Source organism: Microcebus murinus, chromosome X, assembly GCF_040939455.1.
Source record: "Microcebus murinus isolate Inina chromosome X, M.murinus_Inina_mat1.0, whole genome shotgun sequence".
Classification (NCBI taxonomy): Eukaryota; Metazoa; Chordata; class Mammalia; order Primates; family Cheirogaleidae; genus Microcebus; species Microcebus murinus.
In genome coordinates, this window is record NC_134136.1 from 32,154,026 (window position 1) to 32,168,769 (window position 14,744).

The 14,744-nt window shown below is 40.5% G+C and overlaps 1 long non-coding RNA gene across 1 annotated transcript in view; it reads right to left on the bottom strand.

Moving 5' to 3' along the window:
• LOC105884193 (uncharacterized) overlaps positions 1–14,744 on the bottom strand; it is an 85,364-nt gene that overhangs the window by 49,301 nt on the left and 21,319 nt on the right. Inside the window, exon 5 of the long non-coding RNA XR_012915944.1 lies at positions 2,414–2,505. This is a non-coding gene — a long non-coding RNA (uncharacterized LOC105884193). The remainder of the gene's footprint in view (positions 1–2,413; positions 2,506–14,744) is intronic.

Consider the following 14,744-nt stretch of genomic DNA (forward strand, 5'->3'; position numbering starts at 1 on the left):
GGAAACAACCCAAAAGAAATTCCAGCATCATGATTTGTGTGGTGCAGGAAAATAATTTTGACCTAACAGTCAAGAGACCACAAGAGTTCCCTCTACCACTATTATATTTGAGCACAGGGCCGGGCTCAGTGGCTCACGCATGTAAGCCTAACACTCTGGGAGGCCGAGGCAGGCGGATCGCTCAAGGTCAGGAGTTTGAAACCAACCTGAGCAAGAGCAAGACCCCCGTCTCTACTAAAAATAGAAATTCATTGGTCAACTAAAAATATATAGAAAAAATTAGCAAGGCTTGGTGGCACATGCCTGTGGTCCCAGCTACTAGGGAGGCTGAGGCAGGAGGATCACTTGAGCCCAGGAGTTTGAGGTTGCTGTGAGCTAGGCTGACGCCACGGCATTCTAGCCTGGGCAACAGAGTGAGACTCTGTCAAAAAAAAGAACAAAAAAAAAAAAAAAAAAAAAAAAAAAAAGAAGGAAAAGGGGAAGGGAAGGGAAGGAAAGGGACTCCAGAAAGTGTAGTATGGGTCCTCTCTAAACTTGACCTCAACATATATCACTGAGAGACACTCTTAACACATTGACTGCCACACTAGGGAAAAAAATTTCCCCAGAGCCACGGTGTTTTATTACAAAAATAGAATAAAAACTTCAAAAACAAAATGATCTTTTCTAATTTAATGGAAAATTTGATATTTTTTATTGTTTTCTCTGTGTGAGTTATAGGCAACTTGAAAAATAGTTCATGCAGCTCAAGGTAAAGAAACGTGTGAATTACATATGCTTTAGCCGGACCCAGGCTCAAAAGTAGAGTGAGTTAAATACAATTCACATGGCAGTGAATGTGTTAATCTCCTAGGCTTGCACACTGTTCTGAGAAGCCCCCAGAGGCCACACACACACACACACACACACACACACATCCATCCTGGAGCCTACATGCTAGCAGCAGCACTTGGAAAACTTGCAGTTTCATGTGCCGTCACTCATTCTTTTGTTTGTTTGTTTTGAGACAGGATCTCACTCTCTATCTCCCAGGCTAGAGCACCATGGCATCAGCCTAGCTCACAGCAACCTCAAACTCCTGGGCTCAGGCAATCCTGCTGCCTCAGCCTCCCAGGTAGCTGGGACTACAGGCATGTGCCACCACTCCCAGCTACATTTTTCTATTTTTAGAAAAATTATTTTTAGCTCACTAATTTTTTCTTGCTCAGCCTGTCTTGCTCAGGCTGGTCTCAAATTCCTGACCTCAAGGAATCCTCCCACCTTAGCCTCCCAGAGTGCTAGGATTACAGGTGTGAGACACTGTGCCTGGCCTCACTCATTGTTTTTAGGCTGCATATGAAACGAGATCCCTTTGCAATAAAAAAAAATACATGTGATTATCAGAGCATCTTGTCTACAAGGGAATTTTTAAAGTCATCTTAATATTGAGCTAAATATGATGACAGTGAAAAAATTTCCACTTGTTATGTCATCAAAGTGTAAAAGAAACTATTGAGGATTCCAGTGTGGTGTGTGTTGGGGGAAGTCTACACTGTCTCATACTGCTTATGTGGATGTCACTTAGTACAACCTTTCCAGGTTGTTTTACCAATTTCTATTACAGTACAGACCTCGAACTGCATGCATCTGAGGTCTGCTTCCTCAAGCACTCATCCTCAGCATGACACCTGTCCCTCACCATATAGGTCATCTAGGGACTCCACTTTCTACAGCACTGGCGCAGGCTCCCTTGTCTTTCTTTACACAGTAGGAAACTGAAGTCCAATGAGGTTCTCTGACTTGCAGAAAGAGAGGCAGGACGAGCAACCTGGCTTCAGAGGTGGAGATACAGACTTCAGTAGTGACCAGAGTCAGCACGAACGCAAGATTGATTGATTACAGTGTGATGTGCAGTTCAGTGTCACACAGTCTGCACGGGGACATGTAGGGTGCCAGGCTCTGCTTTTTCACTCAGTGCAGGATGCTCCACAGCCAGGTTTCTTAACCTCTGTACATCATTGTTCCTCCAGCTACAAAATGGCATAGAGATCACAGCCTTTACCTCCCAGGAATGCTGCGGGAAATACATGACATAGGAAAGCACCAGTGTTCAGGAAACATGAGTCCCAATGGCTCTCTGAGGTCATGGGTCCTGCCCTTGTATGGGACTTTATGTTCCTTCCACCCTATGATGATGCCCAAATGGTCATTCAATTACCAAATAATACAAGGACTTATATAATATTTACTCAGTTCATCAAACACAGATTATGATATTCCCCAGTCTAGATTGGAAAATAGTTCCTTGGAAATCATTGTGTCTTTCTTCCCATCTAAGGTATCAAAAGTGTTTTCCCAGATGGGATCTCACTAATCTCTATATGGAGCTGAGAGGTGTGACCCAAAAACAGCCAACACAGGAGAAAAGACTTACCTAATGCCTTATAAGGTGCCTGGCTCTGAGTGTTCTATTGCATTGTTCTTCTGCAAAGCCTCATGTTGCTGGGTTACATTCTACGTATTTTTCTTGAGAAATTAACATAGAAGATAAAAAATGGGATGAGAAAGTACATGAAATAAAGTTAAATAGGCTGATGGTTTCAATGATTTTCAGCCGTATGAAACTGGTTCAACTATTGCTTTCCTAAGTAATCTGACAAATCACTCCCACACAAAGTAATGACACACGAGTTAATACATGATGGAAACTTATACACTTCCCTTAACACTTCCATGTGATCATTATGTAATCATGCTATTTGGGTTATGCCAAATCTTCTTTAAGGGAAGGCCTGGTATGGGATAGGAAGGGGACTAAGATCTATTGAGTACAGTATGTACCATATGCTGTGTGTGATGCTTAAAATATTTTGTTCTTTTGCTTCTCAGAACAATTGCCTTTAATAGCTATAATTGTTTCCATGTTACAAGTGAGAAAAGGCAAACTCAAAAATATTATGTAATTTTAAAAATTCATGCTGTTAGCATAGAGATCACAGAAATCCTAATCCTGAACCAGAGCTCTCTTCGTATTAGGTACTGCATCCTTTCACTTTGTGGCCAGGCAGGACTTAGGAACAAGTGTTTTTGAACTGTCTGTGCATGTTATCCTTGACAATTCATGCATGTTTGGATGGGCACTAACATTTTTCTCACTGCAGGTAGACATTTTCAATAAACATAAGAGTCTAGATCTCAGAAGAGAGACCTAGGACATGAATTTTTGTTGTAGTGTCTAGCAAATAATATTCACCCAATAAAGACTTGTTAAAATAACAGATCTATGGATCAGTGAAGGGTATCAGATTTAATGCATGTCGAGCTCCTGTAACAAAATATCAAAATTGACAAAATGTGTAAATGGTTCACAGATGAAGAAATGCAAATGGCCAATAATCACAAGAAAATGCATTCTAGCTCACTAATAATTTAAGGAATGCAAATGAAAGCATCTTTTTTTTGAGACAGAGTCTCGCTTTGTTGCCCAGGCTAGAGTGAGTGCCGTGGCGTCAGCCTAGCTCACAGCAACCTCAAACTCCTGGGCTCAAGCAATCCTCCTGCCTCAGCCTCCCCAGTAGCTGGGACTACAGGCATGCGCCACCATGCCCGGCTAATTTTTTTTCTATACATATTAGTTGGCCAATTAATTTCTTTCTATTTATAGTAGAGACGGAGTCTCAATCTTGCTCAGGCTGGTTTCAAACTCCTGACCTCGAGCAATCCGCCCGCCTCGGCCTCCCAGAGTGCTAGGATTACAGGCGTGAGCCACCGCGCCCGGCCCAAATGAAAGCATCTAAATGTCCTTTTATCACCTATCATCTGACAAAATGTAAAAATAGAAGGAACTGAATAAGAATGAAAAAATTCACAGAAGAGAAATGTGAAGTGTATGTGTGTGTGTGTGTGTGTCTGTCTGTCTGTCTGTGTGTGGAGGGGGGTGGGAGGGGGCCCAAAGAGACAAAACAAATGAAGGAAACAGAAACACACCTACAGTTAGAAATAAACTTAGCCAAATATTATAATGACAACAAGCATACAGATGGTTAAAGTAAGAGTGCTCAGACATTTCTGAGGGAGCTTAAATTATTGAAATCAAGCCCCAAGGAATGGATGTTTAAACATGTAATGGAAGGAAAATTTTTCACATGTACAAAACAGGCAGATAAGAGGGATATTGCTGCAGCACTGCTGAGTTTTGTTGTTTAAAAAAGGAAAAAATAAGAACCATTCTAAATATCCATAAATACACAACGAACATGAATAAAGGTTAAGAAAAACATTTCTACTTCTCTATGGGCTTCAGGGCAAATGGAAGAGGAAAAAAAATCTTTAGATTAATTCCAGAATTAGCTGTTAATCAGGAAATAACAAATTTGCCTCCTTGATTTACATAAATTTCCCTAAAGGAAGCAACCTGATCTGAATATTGGTCACGGTGGTGGGTACCTTGAATACCAAGTTTCCCCAAAAATAAGACAGAGTCTTATATTTATTTTTCCTCAAGAAGACACCCTAGGGCTTATTTTCAGGGGATGTGTTATTTTCCCCTCAAAGCCTCAGCTTGCAGCACGCACAGGATGGCCGGGACCTGACAGGGGGAGCTGACCTTGTTGGGGCTGCCCGCACCTTTTGGGTCACCTCTGGGATAGTAGCTGTCACATGGGGCAGATGAGAAGGGCTGCTCGTCTTCTTTACCGCTCTGTGACGAAATGCATGGGTTGTGCAGATGCGCTGCGTAGCCACGCCCATCACTAGGTCTTATTTTCGGGGTAGGGCTTCTATTGTGCAAATGCTTAGAAATCCTGCTAGGGCTTATTTTATGAGTAGGTCTTATTTTCGGGGAAACATGGTAGCTGCTCAGATGAAAGGAGAAGAAATATAAAGGGCATTTGCTTTATAGTAGTTCAATGTATATTACTTTCCTTCTCGCTAGCTCACCTGTTCCAGGGGCAATACCTTGGGTCTAAAAGTCCCTAGCCGGTCTGCCTTTTTTCTCTCCACCTTTCAAAGTCTTCTTTTTTTTTTTTTTTTTTTTTTTTTTTGAGACAGAGTCTCGCTTTGTTGCCCAGGCTAGAGTGAGTGCCGTGGCGTCAGCCTAGCTCACAGCAACCTCAAACTCCTGGGCTCGAGTGATCCTTCTGCCTCAGCCTCCCGGGTAGCTGGGACTACAGGCATGCGCCACCATGCCCGGCTAATTTTTTTTATATATATATCAGTTGGCCAATTAATTTCTTTCTATTTATAGTAGAGACGGGGTCTCGCTCTTGCTCAGGCTGGTTTTGAACTCCTGACCTTGAGCAATCCGCCCGCCTCGGCCTCCCAAGAGCTAGGATTACAGGCGTGAGCCACAGCGCCCGGCCTAAAGTCTTCTTACATTTGTTTTATATATAATATCCAAGGATTTTAGCTATACCTGGCAGGACTAATAGGGAGAAGCAATATCTGTTCCTTCTGGTCCTCAAAACAGAAGTCCTTTCCTCCCTGTTTTAAGTAAAAATGTTTATATTTACATTCTTCCCTTTATTAAAAAGTACCTCCATGCTATTCATACCTTTATGTATGTTGATTTTTTTCCACTTAACATTATATCCTGGCGGCTGGCTCATGCGTGTAATCCTAGCACTCTGGGAGGCCAAGTGGGGGGCGGAGATCTCTCCAGGTCAGGAGTTTGAGACCAGCCTGAGCAAGAGCGAGACCCCGTCTCTACTAGAAAAAAAAAAAAAAATAGAAAGAAATTAGCTGGACAACTGAAAAAAATATATAGGAAAAATTAGCCGGGCATGGTGGCACATGCCTCTAGTCCCAGCTACTAGGGAGGCTGAGGCAGGAGGATCATCACTTGAGCCCAGGAGTTTGAGGTTGCTGTGAGCTAGGCTGACACCACAGCACTCTAGCCCAGGCAACAGAGTGAGACTCTGTCTCAAAAAAAAAAAAAAAAATCATATCCTGGCGATCTCTCCATAGCGATATGTGTAGATTTTCATCATTATTCTTTAGGACTTGCTTAGTGTACACCTTTGTGTGGTTGTATGATTGTTTATTCATCACACAATTGATGAATATTTGTTTCCATTCTTTTGCTATTCAAATACTGCCTCAATGTATACAGTACCTCCTCTTGTTACTACACAGAGGAAGAAATGGCCATACTTTAGGAACTGCAGTAAATAACTGAGAGGATGTTTAGGACTTACGAATTTTTGATGTAGCTGGGCATTTTTTTAAAGTAGTGCTAATTATCTTTTATTATGTGAATTTTGAATGGTTTAACAAAAGGTTTGTTTTTGTAGAGATTTTAAAAGTGGGGAGAATACTAGAAATGACAAATGTTATCTAATGATTACAGCCTTAAAGATAAAAATCCTTGTTGAAACCTTTTTTTAAGTACTAAATTACATAGTCTTAGGCATTAACATGTTTGTGGAAGACTATAGCAAATATATATAGAATAATTTGAGTGAATACTCCCAATTAGGGATTATAGGCTCTATTTTAACTGAGTCACACTGCATAGGAACTTAGAACCTAACTTTTATAGGTTATCAAAACCTTTGCCACCATTGCACAATTTTGTCCTAATATATATAAAACATTGTGAGGCATGTTAAGTTACAGTTTGCACAAGTTCATCTCATTTGTATTTTAGTGATTTTTTTTCTTCTAACCATTTTTTTCCCAAACAGTATATACATACATTCAGCGTTTATTTCGTAGGCAGTAAAAACTATCTGAAGTTATTTCCATTTATCAAAAAGTAATAATTTCGCGATAATTACATACTGATGTTTTTAAAAACCCAGCAGTTACTTTAACTTATATTTAATAACTTGTGTTAATATTGAGTAGCATGAATTCTGCATTGAGAAATTGAATAATATACAACTAGTAGTTATAAGTTCTATCAAAATGAAAATTATTTCTTTCAAAAGATATATTTATATTAGTTCTTGAAGAATAGTCATAACTAGATTAAGATTTGTGTTTCAGTTTAATAGTTTGAAGTGCCTGTTTGGGATGATGATAGGCAATTCAGATGAATTTGGGAAAAACAAAGTTATCTGCAGAAATGTCAATTATAGAGGGTTACCACCACCACCCCCTCAGCTAACTGGGTTACAATAATACTTTATCCAAAAGTTTCCTATTCCACTGTCTTGTGTTTTCATGTTGAAAATACGTTTGCATTTTTCCTTTGAGTGCCAATTTCTTACTAGTACTGTTTCTTAATGTAACATGTTTACCTGGAATGTATTTTAACCATTTTTGTATAGTGTAAACTGAAACATGCACATTTTGTACATTGTGCTTTTTTTTTTGTGGGACATATGCAGTGTGATCCAGTTGTTTTCCATCATTTGGTTGCGCTGACCTAGGAATGTTGGTCAGATCAAACATTAAAAATGACCACTCTTAATTAAAATTAACTTTTAAATGTTTATAGGAGTATGTGCTGTGAAGTGATCTGAAATTTGTAATATTTTTGTCATGAACTGTACTGCTCCTAATTATTGTAATGTAATAAAAATAGTTATGGTGACTAAAAGCAAAATAGTGCCTCAATGAACACCTGTATCTATTATCATATCCATGTCTAACATCTTTTTGTGTCATTACCAGTATAACTCTTAATTTATGTATGTGTGTGTGTGTGTGTATATACACACACATATGTATGTGAGTCAAATTGTAAGGACATATATATTAAATTGCTTGATTTATCAAATTCCCCATCATAGTGATTGTATTAGTTTCCTATGGCTACCGTAATAAATTACCACAAACTTGGTGTCATTAAACAACAGAAATATTTTCTCAATTTTGGAGGCCAAAAGTCCAAAATTAGTTTCACTGAGCAAAAATCAAGGTGTTGGCAGGGCTGCACTCCTTCCAGAGACCCTAGGGGAGCCTCCTTATCTCTCCTAGCCCTTGGTGGCTGCTGGCACTCCTTGGCTTGCTGGTACCTGCATCACTCCAGTCTCTGCCCCCTTGGCCACACTGCCTTTTCCTCTTCTCTCCATTAACCCTCCCTCTGCTTCTCTCTTAGAAGGACACTGATGATTGCATTTAGGGTTCACCTGGATAATCTCCCCATTTCAAGATCATTAACTTAATCACAACTGCAAAGACCCTTTTCCATATAAAGTTAGATTTATAGATTCCAGGAAGTAGGATGTGAATATCACGTTGGGCAAATATTGAGCCTACTACAATGATCATACGATTTGTATCCCTGTGAACAGGGTAGGAAAGCACATGTTTTTGCACAGTCTCATCCACCCAGTGTGTTGACAAACATTGGCTCTTTGCCAATCTAATAGCTGAGAAATGGTATCTTAGTGTAGTTTTAATTTCATTTCTCTTAGGTACAGCAAGCTTAAGCCTCTTTTTGTATGTTTAACCACTTCGGTACGGCGCTCACCAGCCCTGAAACCTTGCCCACAGCCGGCACTCACCATGTGCACGATAGTTTGTGCTGTGCATTGACCACGAATCCATTTTGCTCTTGTGTGATGAGGAAAGCTTGAAAGCACTGAAAGCTTGTTTTACTTTACAGGCTTTACTTGTAATGTAAATCAGAATAGGTAACATATACACATATGTTTTCATTACGTTATTTTTAAATGCTCACAATTTTATTTTGATAAATGAAAAGTTAGAAAAGTCATATCACGGCTGTCGGCTAAAGTCGCTGTGCACGTTCATCTGTGGCTATAGACTGTAGTCGACGCTGGTACCAAAGTGGTTAAAGACAAGTTACTTTCTTCTCTGTTTATATTTCTTACATGTATTTGTTAGGATTGTTGTTTTTTAATGCCTCTATATCGATAAGCACTTATATGGGAGGGATAGTAACACTTTGTTAAAGATAATAGTTGGAGATGTTCTTCCCAGTGTCTTTCTAATTGACTACCATGTTTTTGCCATGCAGTTATCACTATTATGTTTATATCATTGAATATATCAATCTTTCTCCTTCCTGCTCCTGAATATTGATTCTTAGTTAGGAAAGTTTCTTCCACTTCTGGATTATAGATGAATTCACCTATATTTTCTTCTAATGCTTATATAAATTCATTTTTTTACATTTAATTCAGAACCATTTGGAACTTACCCTACTGTAAGATGGAGAAATGGATCCCTTCTTACCTTTTCACTATATGGTTATCTAACTATCACAATTCCACTTCTTAAAATCATCCATCATATCTCCACTGATTTGAAATGCTACCTTCATCATATTCTAAATTTCTAAGTATAATTGTGCCTATGTCAGTGTATTCTATTCTATTACATTAATCTTTCTGTCAATTCATAGGCCAATAAAATAAAAATCTTTTTTCCCCAGTCACATACACCATTCTCTCAGGCATAGAAGGAGATGGGAATTTCTGTTGGGAGGCTGTCAGTTTCCATGCACACTTGGAGTAACCCCTTTTTCATCCAGACTTCCAGAAAGCTCTTGTCTGGTTGCTTGGGCCACAGCCCCTCCCTCCACCTTCCTGCTCAGCCATGTTCAAGCTGCAGTTCACACTTCTGTCACGAGGGGGCACCAATGTACCAACATTATCAAACTGCTTTACAAAGACGTGTTTGCAAGGAGCAAAAAAAATACAGCACCTCCCTGAAAATCCGGCTTATAAACCTAAGTGCAGAATGATTACAATTCTGTCTGAAAAAAACCTGGTATGTGTAAAATAAGACTGTGAAAACATATGCTCCAGGGCATCCATAGGATGAAACACCAGGTAGCTCTACAGCACCTTGGCAGTCTTCAGGAGTCTTCAGGGCAGCACAGCACAGAATAGGCAGGAGGTGACTGAGGATGGAGACACTGAAGCAGGGTGTCCTGGAGAGGAGATGACTGAGAGGGCGTGTGAGAAGGTCTGGGAAGCCTGTACGGGGTGGGCAATGAAGGGTGAACGCCCTGTTCCCTGGGAGGAAGCCCTCTACAGTGTGGGCGCCTCAGCCTACACTGATGAGTGAAGAGATAGATCAGTGAATGCAATATAGATCTGGGGTCAACAGCAAATAGAAATGCTTTAATATACATATAAATTTTCTGAACAGAATTGCTGTCATAGTAAACCATTCCAATACATTTGTTATGCCTTGCAAAATGTTCAGTGTCACTGCAGTGCACCAGAGATTCATAGATGACCCCTCAGCTTTTTGTTCTGTCATGTGGAGAAATGATGGTTCTGTTTTCTGAGATCAGTTGTTCCAAGTACTTTTGAGACAATGTCAAGATATTAGGCCGGGTGCGGTGGCTCACGCATGTAATCCTAGCACTCTGGGAGGCCAAGGCAAGAGGATCATTCAAGGTCAGGAGTTTGAAACCAGCCTGAGCAAGAGCGAGAGCCCGTCTCTACTAAAAGTAGAAAGAAATTAATTGGCCAACTAAAAATATATAGAAAAAATTAGCCGGGCATAGTGGCTCATGCCTGTAGTCCCAGCTACTTGGTAGGCTGAGGCAGAAGAATTCCTTGAGCCCAGGAGTTTGAGGTTGCTGTGAGCTAGGCTGACACCACGGCACTCACTCTAGCCTGGGCAACAGAGTGAGACTCTGTCTCAAAAAAATAAAATAAAATAAAATAAAAAACGAACAAACAAGCAAACAAAAAGATATTAATAATTAGGTTATCCAACAGTGGTTACAGTGAAAAATGAGTGATTTTTAAAAACCATCGAATGATGAATAGGATTCACTTGTAAGATTATGAAACTTTTTTTGTTTTTTTTTTTGAGACAGAGTCTCTCACTGTCACCTGGCTAGAGTGCAGTGGCGTCATCATAGCTCACAGCAATCTCAAGCTCCTGGGCTCAAGCAATCCTCCTGCCTCAGCCTCCCGAGTAGCTGGGACTACAGGCATGCACTACCACACCTGGCTAATTTTTCTATTTTTTGTAGAGATGGGGTCTTGCTCTTGCTCAGGCTAGTCTCAAACTCCTGACCTCAAGCAATCCTCCAGCCTCAGCCTCCCAGAATGCTAAGATTACAGGCATGAGCCACCACCCCCTGCCACATATCTGGTAAGAGGATATATAAAGAATTCCTACAACTCAAGAACAGCTACAACAACAACTAAACTAACAAGGTCACAATTCAAAAATTAGCAAAAGGGTTGAATGCATATTTCTTCAAAGAATTTATACGAATGGCCAATAAGCATGTGAAAAGAGCTCAACATTGCTAGTAAATAGGGAAATTCCAATCAAAACCACAAAAAGAAACCACTTCTCATCCATTGGTGCTATGGTTATTATATACATTTTTAAAAAGTAAAGGAAAAAAACAAGTGTTGGTAAGGTTGTGGAGAATTTGGAACCCTGGTGCATTGCTGGTGGGAATGTAAAATGGTATAGCTGCTGTGAAGAATAGTATGGCAGTTCCTCAAAAATAAAACAGAATTACCATATGATGCATCAATTCTACTTCTAGCCTTCTAGCTACATAGCTAAGAGAATTGAAAGCAGGGACTCAAACAGATACTTGCACGCCAATGTTCATGGCAGCATTATTCACAGTAGCCAGGCCGGGCGCGGTGGCTCACGCCTGTAATCCTAGCACTTTGGGAGGCCGAGGCGGGCGGATTGCTCAAGGTCAGGAGTTCGAAACCAGCCTGAGCGAGACCCCATCTCTACCAAAAATAGAAATAAATTAATTGACCAACTAAAAATATATATTCAAAAAAAATTAGCCGGGCATGGTGGCGCATGCCTGTAGTCCCAGCTACTCGGGAGGCTGAGGCAGTAGGATCGCTGAGCCCCGGAGATTGAGGTTGCTGTGAGCCAGGCTGACGCCACGGCACTCACTCTAGCCTGGGCAACAAAGTGAGACTCTGTCTCAAAAAAAAAAAAAAAAAAACAAAAAACAAAAAACACAGTAGCCAAAAGATGAAGGCAACACAAGTGTCCATTAACAGATAAATTGTTTTTTTTTTAATTATGGTATATACACACAAGGAATATTATTCAGCCTTAAATAGGAATCAAATTCTGATCTACGCTACAACATGGGTTTATAAACCTTGAAAATATTATGCTACATGAAATAAGCCAGACACAAAAGGACAAATATACTATGATTTCACTTATATGAGGTACTTAGAATAGTCAAATTTAGAGACAGAAAGTAAAATAGTGGTTTCAGGGACTGAGTGGAGAATGGGGACTTATTCTTTAACCGGTATAGAGTTTCTGTTAGGGATGATGAAAAAATTCTAGCCGGGCGTGGTGGCTGACACCTGTAATCCTAGCACTTTGGGAGGCCGAGGCGGGCGGATTGCTCAAGGTCAGGAGTTCGAAACCAGCCTGAGTGAGACCCCGTCTCTACCAAAAATAGAAATAAATTAATTGACCAACTAAAAATATATATACAAAAAATTAGCCGGGCATGGTGGTGCATGCCTGTAGTCCCAGCTACTCGGGAGGCTGAGGCAGTAGGATCTCTGAGCCCCGGAGATTGAGGTTGCTGTGAGCCAGGCTGACGCCATGGCACTCACTCTAGCCTGGGCAACAAAGTGAGACTCTGTCTCAAAAAAAAAAAAAAAAAAAAATTCTAATGAAAACAATGATGAAAGGTGGTTTGTTGCCTATCAGGTTAGTAATGATTAATATTATTTCTAATGAGAAGAAAAAACAGACACTTTTGTATAGTGATGTTAGGGATATAAATTAGTACCATATTTTGAATATTGTGTTAATATAAAATATTGCAGTATTCCTGGTTTTAAAAGAACAATTTGAAGAATTTATAAAGAAATGCTGGCCAGGCTTGGTGGCTCATGCCTATAATCCTAGCATTCTGGGAGACAATGGCGGGCAGATTGCTAAGGTCAGGAGTTCGAGACCAGCCTGAGCAAGAGTGAGACCCCATCTCTACTAAAAATAGAAAGAAATTAGCTGGACAACTAAAACTATATAGCCATCAGTATTAGCTGGGCATGGTGGCGCATGCCTGTAGTCCCAGCTACTCAGGAGGCTGAGGCAGGAGGATTGCTTGAGCCCAGGAGTTTGAGGTTTCTGTGAGCTAGGCTGACGCCATGGCACTCTAGCCCAGGGGACCGAGTAAGACTCTGTCTCAAAAAAAGAAAAAAACTTACAAAATATTTGTATACAATATTTGCTTACAAAAATATTTGTATATATAAGAGCATGGCCTTAAGTATACTACTGTTGTAGGGCAGAGGAATTTGTAGGACAGAGGAAGGGCAGAGGAATTCTTCCAATTGTCAGGAATTTACTTGGGTGGGGCAATGAGCTAACCGCAAACCTTTGCTTCTGGTCATTGCTTGCTTGCTACACCGCTGTATGGGGAATTATGGGATGAGGTCATTGAAGCATGGGCGACTGGCCCATCAGGCAATAGAGGGCAACCAACCCGCCAATTATTTCAAAAGGCAATAGTGGGCAACCAATCATTTTAAAGGTCAACGCATGATCCATGCGTAGTCGGCTTGTGCGCAGCTTGTGCACCATGGGGATAAAAGGCATGCCGTTGTTCCGGTCGGGGTCCTTGCCTGCGAGAGTGGCCACTGCGTTGGTGCTCTGGGGCTTGGACCCTGGCTAGCCAGAAAATAAACCTCCTCTTGTGTGATTGCATCCTCGATGTCTCTGCTTTTCTGTCCGGTGGGGCTGTGGAAGGTCGGTCCCTAACACTGTCTGTAATAGAAACTATGGTAAGGGAACTACATTTTCACCACAAAGGAACTGGGGAAATAAAGACTGGGGCATCCCCTCGCTGCAAAAAAAAAAAAAAAAAAAAAAAAAAAAAAAAAAAAAAAAAAAAAAAAATAAAGACTGGGGCATCATCACATGATGAAATACCTGGTCTACATAAAAAATTAGTTTGTTATAATTTAAAATGTCATTTAAAAATATATTTACATGTTCACTACTGTACTTGACTAGTCTTAAAAATATATATATATTTACATGGAAAGATGGTCATAGTAAGTATAAACGCAGGTTGCAAAAATCATAAGTAGTACGAATCGATATTTGCTAATATAGGTCTCCAGTTATTTATCTGTAAGTCCCAAAGCACAAAAATATGCAAACGATTTTTTGTTCCTCTCACACATTTTTCTGTAACATTGAAAGAGGCTTCAAAATCTGTCTAGATGCCGTCAGTATTCCTATCCCCTAGAAACGGCCCTTTTCCACCCAGGATTCCAGAAAGTTCTTTGTGCTAGGTTCAGGCCTCAGCCCCCCTCCCGCCTTCCTGTGTAGCGATATTCAAGCTGCAGTTCAGACTTCTGTCACGAGAGGGCACCAGCGAACCGCCATTATCAAATTCTCTCCAAAGACAATGTCTGCAAAGACGTTTGCAAAGACGTTTCTAGGGGACAGGAATACTGACGGCATCTAGACAGATTTTGAAGCCTCTTTCAATGTTACAGAAAAATGTGTGAGAGGAACAAAAAATCGTTTACATATTTTTGTGCTTTGGGACTTAACGAATAAATAACTGGAGACCTATATTAGCAAATATGGATTCATACTACTTATTATCAAATTCTCTACAAAGACAATGTCTGCAAAGAGCAAAAAATACAATACTGTCTGAAAAAACTGATAGGTGTAAAAGAAGACTGTAAAAACATATACTCCGGGGCATCCATACAATGAAACACCAGGTAGCAGTAGCAGGCTATAGAAAGGTTCCTGAGAAAGGATGGCCGCTGGGCACGGTGGCTCACGCCTGTAATCCTAGCACTCTGGGAGGCCAAGGCGGGCAGATCGCTCGAGGTCAGGAGATCGAA